Source organism: Musca domestica, unplaced genomic scaffold (assembly GCF_030504385.1).
Source record: "Musca domestica strain aabys unplaced genomic scaffold, Musca_domestica.polishedcontigs.V.1.1 117, whole genome shotgun sequence".
NCBI classification, from domain to species: Eukaryota; Metazoa; Arthropoda; class Insecta; order Diptera; family Muscidae; genus Musca; species Musca domestica.
The window spans coordinates 670,573-683,807 of NW_026712147.1; the positions used below are offsets into that span (position 1 = coordinate 670,573).

General features: G+C 34.1%; 1 protein-coding gene across 1 annotated transcript in view; it reads right to left on the reverse strand.

Annotated features, from left to right (window-relative positions):
* Positions 1-10,094, reverse strand: part of LOC101896131 (ETS-like protein pointed) — a 303,468-nt gene extending 293,374 nt beyond the window's left edge. The window contains exon 1 of the mRNA XM_059132240.1: positions 8,879-10,094. The gene's annotated coding sequence lies outside the window, so the exon portion shown is untranslated. The remainder of the gene's footprint in view (positions 1-8,878) is intronic.
* Positions 10,095-13,235: the final 3,141 nt, after the last annotated feature.

Below are 13,235 nucleotides of genomic sequence, written 5' to 3' on the forward strand. Positions count from 1 at the left end.
CCACTCGTATTAATCGATTGTAGCATCAGAATAAAGGCTGAATATTATTGCGAAATATTATGGAGGGTGTATTAAAGCCTTGGGCACGCAAACAATTTGGCCGCAGACCTTGGAAATTCCAACAGGACTCAGCACCAACGCACTCATCACGCGCCACCTAAGAATGATTACAACAGTAGGTTCCTCGCTTCATTTCCAGGGCACAATAGCCATCAAAATCTCAGGTTGGACTGTTGTATACCCAACTGTCGGTCCAAAATACCGCAGAGCAACATTCTTGCAGCGTGTGACAGTTTCATTGGCCGTTTGAAGGCCAAAATACCGTGCCAAAGGTGACCAATTCGAGCAAATCTAAATTTATTCTAAAATTTTATGCTATTTCCGACATTTTTTGCTTTCATTCAATAAAATTAAAAAGAAATGTAAAAAATATGGCTTTTGACTTTCTTGCATTTTTTATCTCACCATGATATGGAAGAAGACCTTTGATAGGCCTTCTATAGAAGAATATTGCCAGGTTTTCTTTGTAAGGTCTTCTATATGCACCACACTTTTAAAGAGACCTTTTGTATTCAAAAGTCTCAGAGAAGTCTTCCCAAGACCTTTGAGAAATCCCCTGTAGATGAAAGATCTTAGAGAGGTCTTCTGTAGACATAAGGGTGATTCGAAAGGAATCGATAAATAAAACACACATTTTTCATTGAACTTTTAGACTTCTCCTCATGCAATTTCACAAAACTCTTGCATATAAAGAATTCCTTTTAGAAAACAGGCTAATTTTTTTAAATGTACTATCAATGTTATCTTAGCAATTTTTTCGCATGTACTCTTTTTTAATTTCATTTATAATGTATAACATGTGTGTGTTGCTGTTCAATGCTGAATCAAATTGTTCTTCCCTATCTCAATGTTAATTATTTCTTGTTTTATTTTTTTTAGAGCGATAAGTGTAACATGTTAGACTGCAACATTTGCCAAGCAAACATAATAACATTGAAGAAAATTGTGATTGCAATATGACAATTGTTTGACATTTTTTTCGGTTTGACAACCTCTTCTGTTGTTCATACCAATATGCTATCAGTCATGTATATAATATTAATTATAAATAAATTGCATTTTTTTTTATTAAAAAAGAAGAAAAACTGCAGTTGTACATGACTTCTAGTACATGTTAGTTGTTTATAGGACTCTGTTAGATATAATGTAGAACTTTTAATTAGACTGTGACAGATTGCAATGAAAATAAATGTGATTCAATAACCACTGTTGCTGCCGAGTCTCAGCATCGACTTATTGGTAATGCCAAGAAAAAATATTGAAACCTTTAAAGAGTCTAAAAATGGAGTTGGCTTTCTATTTAAAAAGAATCACAAGCCCTTTTTTCCAACTTATTTTCAACACAATTGAAAAACATGATTCATTCCGCCTTCTCTTTTTTTTAAATATTTGCAAAATAATAAGATTTTATATTTATGCTTGTCAGTGTTTTATAAGCTCTCGATTATATGATTAGATAAGAATCTAACAATAAGGTTATTTTTATCAAATATAAACCCGGCAAAATATGAAATTGTAATAATAGCCACTAAGTTTGTCTCATCACTCCTACAAATCAAGGGAATTCCCCGACATGAATCAAATGTTACTGATTGTTATATTCCAAGGTTGACTATATGATATCCCACACCACAAGGCATTTCAATCCACAACAAAAAGATACGTTTATATTGAGATGATATTATGTGGAGCAACTTATACCATATGGACGGCTATAATGGCTTTGGAGGGACTAATCTATAAAATCAGTGGGAAATCAATACAGAGGAGTTATTTCTTGAATTGAAAGTATTTCCTCTTAATTTGAACGTGGCATTTTTTCTGTATGTGAAAAAACTGCAAATAATTTAAGACTGCTGTCACTTCTAAGCCACTCGTCCGATAGCTGTTATAATTATTCCAGTGACCGCTCATTATATTGTCTACAAGCGTACAAAAGCATTTTGGTGAGAATTTTCCAGAAAAAAAGTTATTCGTGATGGAATTCAAGCGTGATAGTGTGATTTCTTTATATTTGGCTGGAAAACCACAAGTGGTTATCGTTAGAGCACTCCAGCAATGTGAATAAATCTTTTGTGTCTCGTACCATCGCTAGTTACCAGTGTAGCCCGATGTCAAGGAAGTAAACGGAAGAAAACAGCAAGATCAGAAAAAATGGTTCGAAAAGTAAAGAAGCGACTTCATTGAAACCCGCATCGCAGTTGACTCTTGAGCTGAACATATCGCAATATTCCTTTCCGCAAATATTGAAAAATGAGCTCGGTGTAAAGTCATTGAAATTCCAAGAAGTGCAAGAACTTACACCGCAACAGAAAGAAAATAGACTCAAAAAAACTAAAGAGTTGCTTTGTTGGCCGAAAGTGGTGAACTACCGAATTTGGTTGTCTCCGATGAGAAAACATTCGTTGTTCAGCAGTTTGTAAACAAACGAAATGATCGTGTTTACTTGCCAAAGAGGTCAGCTGAAAATGTGCACCTTCAGTTGGACACCAGAGCTCAAGCGCCTGCCTTGGTGATGGTGTGGTCCGCAGCGTGTGACGGTTTCATTGGCCTTTTGAAGGCTATAATTCATGTCAAAGGTGACCACTTCGAGCAAATTTAAACTTATTCTAAAATTTGATGCTATTTCCGACATTTTTGCTTTCTTTAAAAAAAAAATTTAAAAAATATGTAAAAACCATGACGTTTGACTTTGTTGCAATTGTTTTTATCTCAACCTGTATATGGTACTGAATTTGGTATTGGGTGATGGGATAGAATTGAAATCCTCAAATTTGATATTGAGGTATCAGTTGGTATCTGGTATTGAGGTAGCTGTAGAAGTGTGTATTATTATTGTACGAAGGATACCAAATGGTGCTAAGTTTGGTCTTGGTTGAAGGGATAGAGATAATATTGTAAAATTTGATATTTTTGTTACTGATTATTTGAGATTTGGCAGTGGTTGGCAAAATACGTCCTATGATAGTGGGGTCTCAGTTGGTATCTGGGATTAAGATATAGAGTGAAAAGTACTAAATTTTGTTTTGGTTGAAGAAATAGCGCTGAAATTCTGATATTTGATATAGATGTCACAGATGTCTGTGGCTAAGATATTTAAAGTAAACGATTTTGAAGATTTTTTGGCGCAGAAGGTATACATTTTGCTATTATTCTTTCCGACAAAGAAAAAACTTGAAAAATATATAAAACCTTGAAAATCTTAAAATTTACTAGGGCGCATGAATGTTTGATTATAAAATGTTTTCAAACTAAAAAAATTGCGTAATTTTGCATTGTTCTACAACTGATTTCATCCAATGAGACCTAGGGTCCAAAACATTATTTCACGGTGGCACAATTTGACCTATTATTTGTATATTACAAACAAATGCATTGCCGTATAAAAATTAAAAACTATTCCGCCCAAAACTGACAGCAAAGAGATGTTAAGATCTGCATCGCCTTACACGACACTTCAGAAGAAACAACTGTAACATTGTCAAAACTGTTTCCCGGTCCATTTCCCCCTTCCCCTTTTTCTTGATGACAGACTGACACCTCATGATAACAAAGAATGACCAAAAGAAAAACATAACATTCAAATTTGTTTACCTTTCAGCTTATAACACCTAAAAAAACTCCCAAAAAAAAAACAAAAACTGATACCAAAAAACAGAAGTGGTTTTCTATTTAATTCATAAAAAATCCTGTTTTGAGATTTTACAAAAGATGTCGGTGTACCATGTCGTCTCAATGATACGCACTATAATGATGCGGATGAAGATGATCATCATCATTATTTTTATGGTCATTATTATGCTTTGATTTTAATTACAACAATTTTATTGAATGTGCTCCAAGCCGTCTTCATTCATTGCTCGCTACCGTGGCACTCGCACACCGTTCCGCCAAGAATGGCCCGGGATCACAACTGGCCACAAACAAATGTTCAGTCACTTGACAAGCCTTTTGACGAAGAAGAAGTAGAACTACCAACCACTTGGCCGTCATTAAATGTGTTATTATTTTTGTTGGTCTGATGCCACAGCGGCTGTAGCTTCTGTTTAGCAGCAGCAATGGCAGCATCACTTGAGGATGGTAATGATGATCAGACCTTTTTCCTTTTTTATCGCTGATTACTTTAGCTGTTGTTGTTGATATGATTATGTGTAGCTCTTCGCCAGTTGGCCATCGTCTAATACTAGTTTCAAATCGAGTTTTGTTTTTTTTTATTATTTTATTTCCAACTCCTTTCATTACACGATCAAGATAAATTTTATTTTTAACTAATTTTAAACTATAATTAATTATATTATCTTTATAACATCTGATACTCGTATTTTGTTTCAAACTCATGGAGGCCCATACATGCTGTAATACCTTTAAGGTGAACTACAGGTTGCTTCCAGTTTAATGAGTAGTAGCATAAAAATTAAAATTATTCAAATAAGAGGAGGTAATAGGAAACATGGTAATTGGGAATAATCTTTTTAGAATATGTTCTTGGGACATTATAGTGGCAGACCAAAGGACCATTACTTGGTTTAAATTTTAAATCAAATAATAAATACAGATGACATTTTATTGTCAAATTGAGAAAAAATTTTCAAAGTCTTTTGAAATTGGTGCCAATTGGTTCAGATTTGGATGTGCCTCCTATATATATGTTCACCCGATTTCACTTACACCAAAGGCGCAATACCTGTCCAAATAGAATAGATAGCCTAGAAATTATTTCACGAAATGTGCTAAAAATCGGTTCAGAACTTTTTTTATATAGATAATGATTTCCAAATGTAATCGAGCTATTATTATTCAAAATTTTGTCGGGTAGGTACAAGAATGAATGAATTTCCGATTATCCTCCATGAGGAACTGAAAACATTTTCCCATTTTTTTCCAACATGTGGTATATTTCCTAATAATATCGAATATCGGCCGTTGACATTAATATGAGGACTACTTCGTAACATGGATTATGCATAGTGGGCCCTTCAATATTCAAACTCATGAAATATTATGAGTATTTTTATACCCTCCACCATACATAGCATGGAGGGTATATTAAGTTCGTCATTCCGTTTGTAACTCATCGAAATAATCATTTTAGACCCAACAAAGTATATATATTCTGGATCAGCGTAAAATTCTAGCCATGTCCGTCCGTCTGTCCGTGTGTTGTACTCACGCTACAGTCTAAACGAATTAAGATAGGAAGCTAAAATTTTGCACAGATCCCTCTTTTGTCTGCAGGCAGGTCAAGTTCGAAGATGGGCTATATCGGTCCACGATATCGTATAGCCCCCATATAACGGTACCCCCGATATTCGGTATTTTGATGATTTTACCCACATTTTTAAACGGAATGGTCTGAAAATCCACTCAAGGAGTACCTTGTGGGTACTTTAAACCCCGGAAGAGCATTATCTATAAAGGTCCACGATATCGTATAGCCCCCATATAACGGTACCCCCGATATTCGGTATTTTGTTGATTTTACCCACATTTTTCAACGGAATTGTCTGAAAATCCACACAAGGAGTACCTTGAGGGTACTTTATACCTCGGAAGAGAATTATCTTTATAGGTCCACGATATCGTATAGCCCCCATATAACGGTACCCCCGATATTCGGTATTTTGTTGATTTTACCCACATTTTTCAACGGAATTGTCTGAAAACCCACACAAGGAGTACCTTGAGGGTACTTTATACCTCGGAAGAGAATTATCTATATAGGTCCACGATATCGTATAGCCCCCATATAACGGTACCCCCGAATTCGGTATTTTGATGATTTTAGACACAATTTCCACGGAATTGTCTGAAAATCCATACAAGAAGTTTTTTTTGGAGTACTTTACCCCCTGAAAGAGAGTTGTCTATATAGGCCCACAATATCGTTTATCCCCCCATATATCGGCACCTTCCAATATTAGATATTTTAAAGATTTTAACGGAATTTTTAATGGATTTTTAATGGATTTTATTTTTTGAAAGTTTTCTAATTCGTTCCAAATGATGGAGGGTATTCAAAGTTCGGCCCGGCCAAACTTACTGCTTTTTTACTTGTTGTACCCTATACCACATAGTGGTAAGTGGTAGTGGAATTATGTCTTTGTGCATTTGTTTGTAGCATAGAGAAGAAAGCGAGATAGTCCCATAGTTACTTTTGAGGATCTTCATAGAATCACTTTCTGAGTCGATTAATGCATGTCAGTCCGTCCGTCCGTCTATGTATTCTTGCAAAAAAAAAATCAGGTCTCATTTATTACCCGATTGATATGAAATGTTGCAAACAATATTTGTTTGGCCCAAGGACGAACCCTATTGAAATTGGTGATAATCGGATAAGATTTAGATAAAGCTCCCATATATATCTTCATCCGATTTCGGGTTAAATGTGCACCAAATAGCCAATATAAGTCCAAATAACCTGAATTTTAGTACACCCCACCGAATTCAGTCTAGAAGCAAGTACACACATTCGTAATATGCATTCGACAACAATGACATTTGGTACCAGATATCTGATTAGGCTCGGGAATGCCTTTGTAAAATTTGAATATATCCTTAATCCGATTTCAGGTTTATTGTGCAATAATATCAGCCCAAATGGAGGCAAATTCGGGACGTAGTTTTGCATTGCATGCAACTCGGCTCCGATACATATATTTTTTAATATAACCCTTCTCCAAGTGATATCATGCACTCTATAGCAAACCATAACTGCTTTAAAGACAAATGTTGATAGGTGGTATGATCTACTTGAAATAAATTATTAGTGGTGTAGGGTATCATAAAGTCGGACTCGCCCGACTTTTGACGTTTCCTTACTGGTTTGAAGTTCTAATCTTGTCCTTTTCATATGGGCATATCCCTGATACATTCTCCACAGTGGCAACTTCAATATTTCTGATCATGGGTCTATTACATTTTCTGAGAGTACTTCCCGTGCTCTTTTAATAGCCGAATCCATTAAGGACGGAATCCAAGAGGGATTCCGCACAGTAAGCTAAAGAGTACTAAAATTAAATCCAATGTATTTGCAAAACGGATGCAGCTAGAATAAGGGTCGCTGATGGGTTAAGGGTTAAATGTATCTGGTTATCCGGATAATTTTTTTTCGATAGTAAACTAAAAACACTCGGCAAGAGTAAAATATGATTTTTTAACGGATTTTCTTTCCAATTTTCAAGTTCCTTCTACATTGTAGAGGGCATTAAAAATTCGGCCCGGCTGAACTTAGCTGTTTTTTATTTGTTTTTATACTCTCCACCTTGAAAAGGAGGGTACATTAACCTTGACATTCTGTTTGTAACATTCCTAAATATTCGCCGTAGACCCCATAAAGTATATATAATGATGAACACCATAAAATTCTAAGTCGATTTAACAATGCCCGTCTGTCTGTCCGTCTGTCTGCCGTCTGTCTGTTTGTTGAAATCACGATACAGCTCACATTATTTGACGTAGACCTTCAAAGTTTGGCAGAACAATTTGTATTGTGTGTATCGGTCCACGTTTTGGTATAGCCGGTACCTTCCGATATTCGGTGTGTTGATGATTTTCGCCCCATTTTTCCACGGATTTGTTTAAAAATTGGTATATGTAGGTCATAACGGGATCTAGTTTCACTACCAGAACTTTGCATGTATAAGTCCACTTTTTCGTATAGCCCACATATAACGGTACCTCCCGATATTCGGTATTCTGATTATTTTTGGCACATTTTTTCCACGGATTTGTCTAAAAATTGGAATATGTAGGTCATAATGGGTCCTAGTTCCGGCGACGGAACATTGTATGTATAGGTCCACGCTTTTGTGTTGCCTCCATATAACGGTATTTCCCGATATTCGTATTTTTTACGATTTTCGCCACATTTTTCAACGGATTTGTCTAAAAATTGGTATATGTAGGTCATAATGGGTCCTAGTTCCGGCGACGGAACATTGCATTTATAGGTCCACGTTTTTGTATAGCCCCATATAACGGTATCTCTCGATATTGGGTATTTTCACGATTTTTGCCACATTTTCCACGGATTTGTCTAAAAATTGGTATATGTAGGCCATAATGGGTTCTAGCTCCGGTGGCAGAACATTGCATGTATAGGTCCACGTTTTCGTATAGCCCACATATAACGATGCCTCCCGATATTCGGTATTTTGATGATTTTTGCCACATTTGTCCATTGTCTAAAAATTGGAATTTGTAGGTCATAATGAGTTCTAGCTCCGGTGGCAGAACATTGTATGTATATGTCCACGTTTTCGTATAGCCCCCATATAACGGTATCTCCCGACATTGGGTTTTTTCACGATTTTTGTCACATTTTTCCACGGATTCACTGGCGGAACATTCCATGTATAGCCCCCATATACAATCGTTGACGCTTATTGATAGAGTTCTAATGCCATCCCTGGTCGGCGAAATGTTGGAAATGTCGAAAATTTTTGTCGGATCCATGACAATGGACATGGGGTTGGGTCTATTATAAATCGAACGATAGTGGACTACGGAAAATTTAATCTAACCAATAACTATTTAATGACAGTCTTTAAATATTTGAGAAAAGGAAATTAAAACGTTGTAATTAAATCATTAAAAAATTAAAAACTCCTTTTCTTCGAACCCCTCCTGGAAGATTAGTAGAGCAGAGTAGAAGGAACAAGTGTTTAAAAACAGTTTTGAGTGTGGGTTTCGTGTTTGTGTTGGTTTAATACACACTCTAAAAATCCATAAAATTTTGGGCTGTCTGCCATTCTGTTCGTCCGTCTGTCTATTTTTTTTTTTTTTTTTTGTTCATAAAAAGGTTTGTGGGTTTACCTACCTGCGTTTAAAACTGTTTGGCCGACTTAGTCGAGTAGACGACGACAAGAAACATGCTATGGTGGTTTAGCGTTGCTCGACCAAAAATTGCTGCAGGGTTTGACCAATTGACTTGACTTGGATGATGGACTGACTGACTGGCTGACTTCTTGGCAGTGGTGGCCTTGTTGTTGCTACTTCTTTTTATATTTTGAAACAAGAACAACTCCAAACTGAATTATATCCAAAACGTGTTATTGTTGTTGTTGCCCGTTGGTTTCCAAACAGATTAACTTCTTAGGCGCAAGCTTAGCTCACCGAATTATCCCAAAAATCAAATTTTAGCTTTATTTGAAATTTTCAATTTAAATAATGGAAATAATTATTGCAATTGCCACTTTGATTTTTTTTGTTGCTGTCAAACGTCATAGATAAAATAAAATGCAAAACAAACCGAAAAACTGCGTGGTTGTATGCCGCGATTCGATTTTGACGTTGTTGACTATTTGGTTGTTTTTTTTTTTGTCGTCGTTGTTGTTTTATAATACATAAAAACAAAACCCCTCTATTTTTCTTGGCATTTTTTTTCTTTGCAATTGTGGGCAGATAAGCAGGGGCGTTTACATTTTCCAAAAAAAAAATTGGAAAATCACCACTTAATTTACAAAAATAATTGGTGGAAAATTATTATATTTTCCCAAATTAAGGCACTTGATATCACAATATTGATTGCACTTTTATTTAGATTTTTTTTGTTTCGAAATTTTGCAATCTTCCTCTTCGCTTTCTTGAAATTATTCTATACAAAAATTCTAGCCTTTATTCTTGTTGTTATTGCTGTTTCTTTTTTATTTATATTTGCAAAATTTCTTCTTCAACACTTTGTTTTATTTTAGCCAGAGAAGAACTTATTTAACGACCGGCCGCCAGAACTCACACGCACAGCAATTTTAAAAACAAAACGCCGCGACACCAGTGATGTTTTGGTTCTTTTGTTTCCTCTTAGTTTTCTTCTTCAATGCACTTGTCACTTTTTCCTTTGCACAATTTTATTGCTTAATTTTCTTTAGGATAATTTATATTCTTTTTCTTGAAAATTTCCCCTTTTTATTTCGAAAACAACAATTTGCTACCGAAAATCTCTTCTCGTTCTTTAACAAATTTTTTTATCAAACAAAACAATGAAGCGCCTTCGTCAATCGCCACATTCAACGTTGTGAGAGTTTCATTATCAACTGATTTTATTGCCCTCTCAGCGTTTAACAGTGAACCTCGTACAAAACAAAACAACATTTCATTTCTGAAGAGAATCAAAACAACAATCAGCAATCTCGTTCGCTCTCATATCTGTTGCTCACACAATTTAGCTCTCGCTCTCTGCCTCAATATCAGTATGGGACTCTTATTTTCATTATGATAAAAATGGTGATGCCACATGTTGCGGGTGTCGAGAATTGGGCGGGATTTGGAATGTTGGAATATTCAGACAAAAAAAAATCGAAATAATTCTTTGTAAAATTCTTTGATAAATTTTGTGGAGACAAATTATGACTTTTCAAAGTAAGGTATGTTTGCTGATTTACCAAAAACATTTTTTGATATAGTATTTTACAAGTTGACACGTTAAGGCCAGTTATTATTAAAACACATTTTTTAATTAAAAATATACATTTACAACCATGGTACAATTATAAAGATAATCTGCAGCCAGATCTGCAAGAATGTAAAAGTTTTTACTACGAGAGCCGATTTTTTTCCTTTAAGATATCGAAGAAAATTGTAAAACTAGTAGATTCTTCCATGGTACAATGAATTCAATGTAGGGCAGAACCATGGTCTACCTGTTTGGCTTGTACTGTCAGAATTAGTATCAAAACAATAAAAAATCAAACAACTTGTTGCATTTATTTTGAATAAATAATTGAAAAAACGCGATAACTGAATGAAAGGTCAACACTTATTTTCAAAATCATGTACTATATATCTCTGAAGGATTATTTCGCTACAAAAACTCTAGATTTTGTCGATGCATACGTTGAAATAAACATTTTGAAAACACCCAAATTTGAATATTTTCTGAACAATTTTTTTGTTATTGAAAGGAAAACACATACATAAACAAATAAAGATGACATATTAAGCCAAGAAAATAAAAAAATTGAAATCATATGGTAGTTCTGCCCTACCTTGATATCATTGTACCATGGGCAGAACTACCATATGATTTCAATTTTTTTATTTTCTTGGCTTAATATGTCATCTTTATTTGTTTATGTATGTGTTTTCTTTTCAATAACAAAAAAAATTGCTCAGAAAATATTCAAATTCGGATGTTTTCAAAATGTTTATTTCATCGTATGCATCGACAAAATCTAGAGTTTTTGTAGCGAAATAATCCTTTAAAGATATATAGAACCTGGTTTTGAAAAGAAGTGTTGACCTTTCATTCAGTTTTCGCGGTTTTCAATTATTATTCAAAATCAATGCAACAAGTTGTTTTTTTTTTATTGTTTTGATAGTAATTCTGACATTACGAGCCAAACAGGTAGACCTCTATACTTGCAATTTTTTCAAAGTTGACCTACATTCTCTTCATTGTACCGTGGATTCTTCCTTGTTTTGGAACAGAGCCATACTGTGGAGGGTATAATAACTTTGTCAATCCGTTTGTATCTCCCCGATACAATCCAACAAAGAATGAATATATATATTCTTGATCAGCCTCAAATTCTAAGACAATTTAGCGATGTCAGTTTGTCTGGGGTAATCATGATATCCTTGAAAAGAGTTGAGGCTGAAGGTTTAAATTTTGCACATGTTAAATTCGTAAATTTCGATCCACGTTTTCGTATAGTCTCCTTATAACGATAGATCCCGATATTCGTATTTTGATGTTTTTGGCGATATTACTCAGCGGATTTTTTAACATTTCGTATTTACCTTATATAATTGTTTTCATTTGGAAAATTGCTTAATCAGGACCACGTCTTCGTATAACCCTTATATAATAATTTTCAAGTTTCTTCCGAATGGTGAAGGATATTCAAAGTTCGGGACTTTATTTTAACTCCTCTTAGAAGGAATAAAGAATAAGGATATAAAAACTAAAATATTACACTCATAAGTCTGTAAGGCTTAATTATGGAACTGATTGAATAATTGAATTTTGTTTCAAAGTATCAAAATAGACAATATCGCGACTCTTTTTGCTATAATGCTGGTAAAAATTTGTCATCTCGAATTTTCACTCCAATTGGCCTTAATTTCATTGAACATTTCACCGAGAATGTTCCCTTAAGATGAAGAGTTTAAAATATATATTTGTATATATTTCAGTTTAAGACCAGATAAATAGAATTCGTCCTCCTAAAATATGGAACATATAACCGCTTTAGGTATCCAAGAACGCCGAAAATAATAGATTATGTATTATTTTTGTAAAATTTTGTAAATTTTGGCATACATAAATATTTCAGATATGATAATAAATTTTGATTGAAAAATATCATGATATAACTATTACAGGTAGCAGCGAACCAAAGCAGTGTGAAATTTTATTTAATTGTTTAAATACAAAAGGTATACACTTTTTTTGGACATACAGCTAACAATTATACATTCAGGGGAATGTTAATTTTGCATGCAAACAATTTGTTTTCATTTATTCAATATTTTTCCGAATTTTTAAAAACAGTTAAACAGTGCGAAATTTAAATGAAATGCCACGATTTTCTTTCAAAAATATGATATAAACAGTCCGATCTTTGAATTACATTGCAAAACTGACGAATGGCTTCAATGCGCGTCCCACAATGTACGCATTTTCCATTCACTGATTTTGAAAATATTTTGTTTTTTTTTTTTCAAATCAATAAATACATACACAAAATTGGCAGAAGTCGGGCACACTTAGAAAAAAATTGTAATGAGCTGGTAGCTCTACCTTACCTTTTTTATTATGCCATGTAAGAACTATTCTTCTGCATATTAAATATAAAAATACAAATTCCAAAAATGTACATTTTTGAAATTAAAATAATTTAATGAAAACTAATTGTTTTGTTTACATTTTTGGACATATAACTCTGGCACTTGTATTACATACAAAAACAAATTTGTATGTGGTTGGTGTTAGGTTTGTTGTACAACAACACTTGTGTTACCTGTATTATTCTACCATGATGAAGGGCTGCCATATTCGATTTAGCAAATTGTTTGGTATTGATTTACAACTTTGAAATAAAAAATTTGTAAAATATTATTTTATTTTTACCTCTTACCCTAAAATTAAGGAACGTAGGTCGACGCCATGATCAAGTGCAAGATGCGAAAAAATGCCAACTAGACGCATAAGTTAAAGGAAATAAACTAAAATAGCA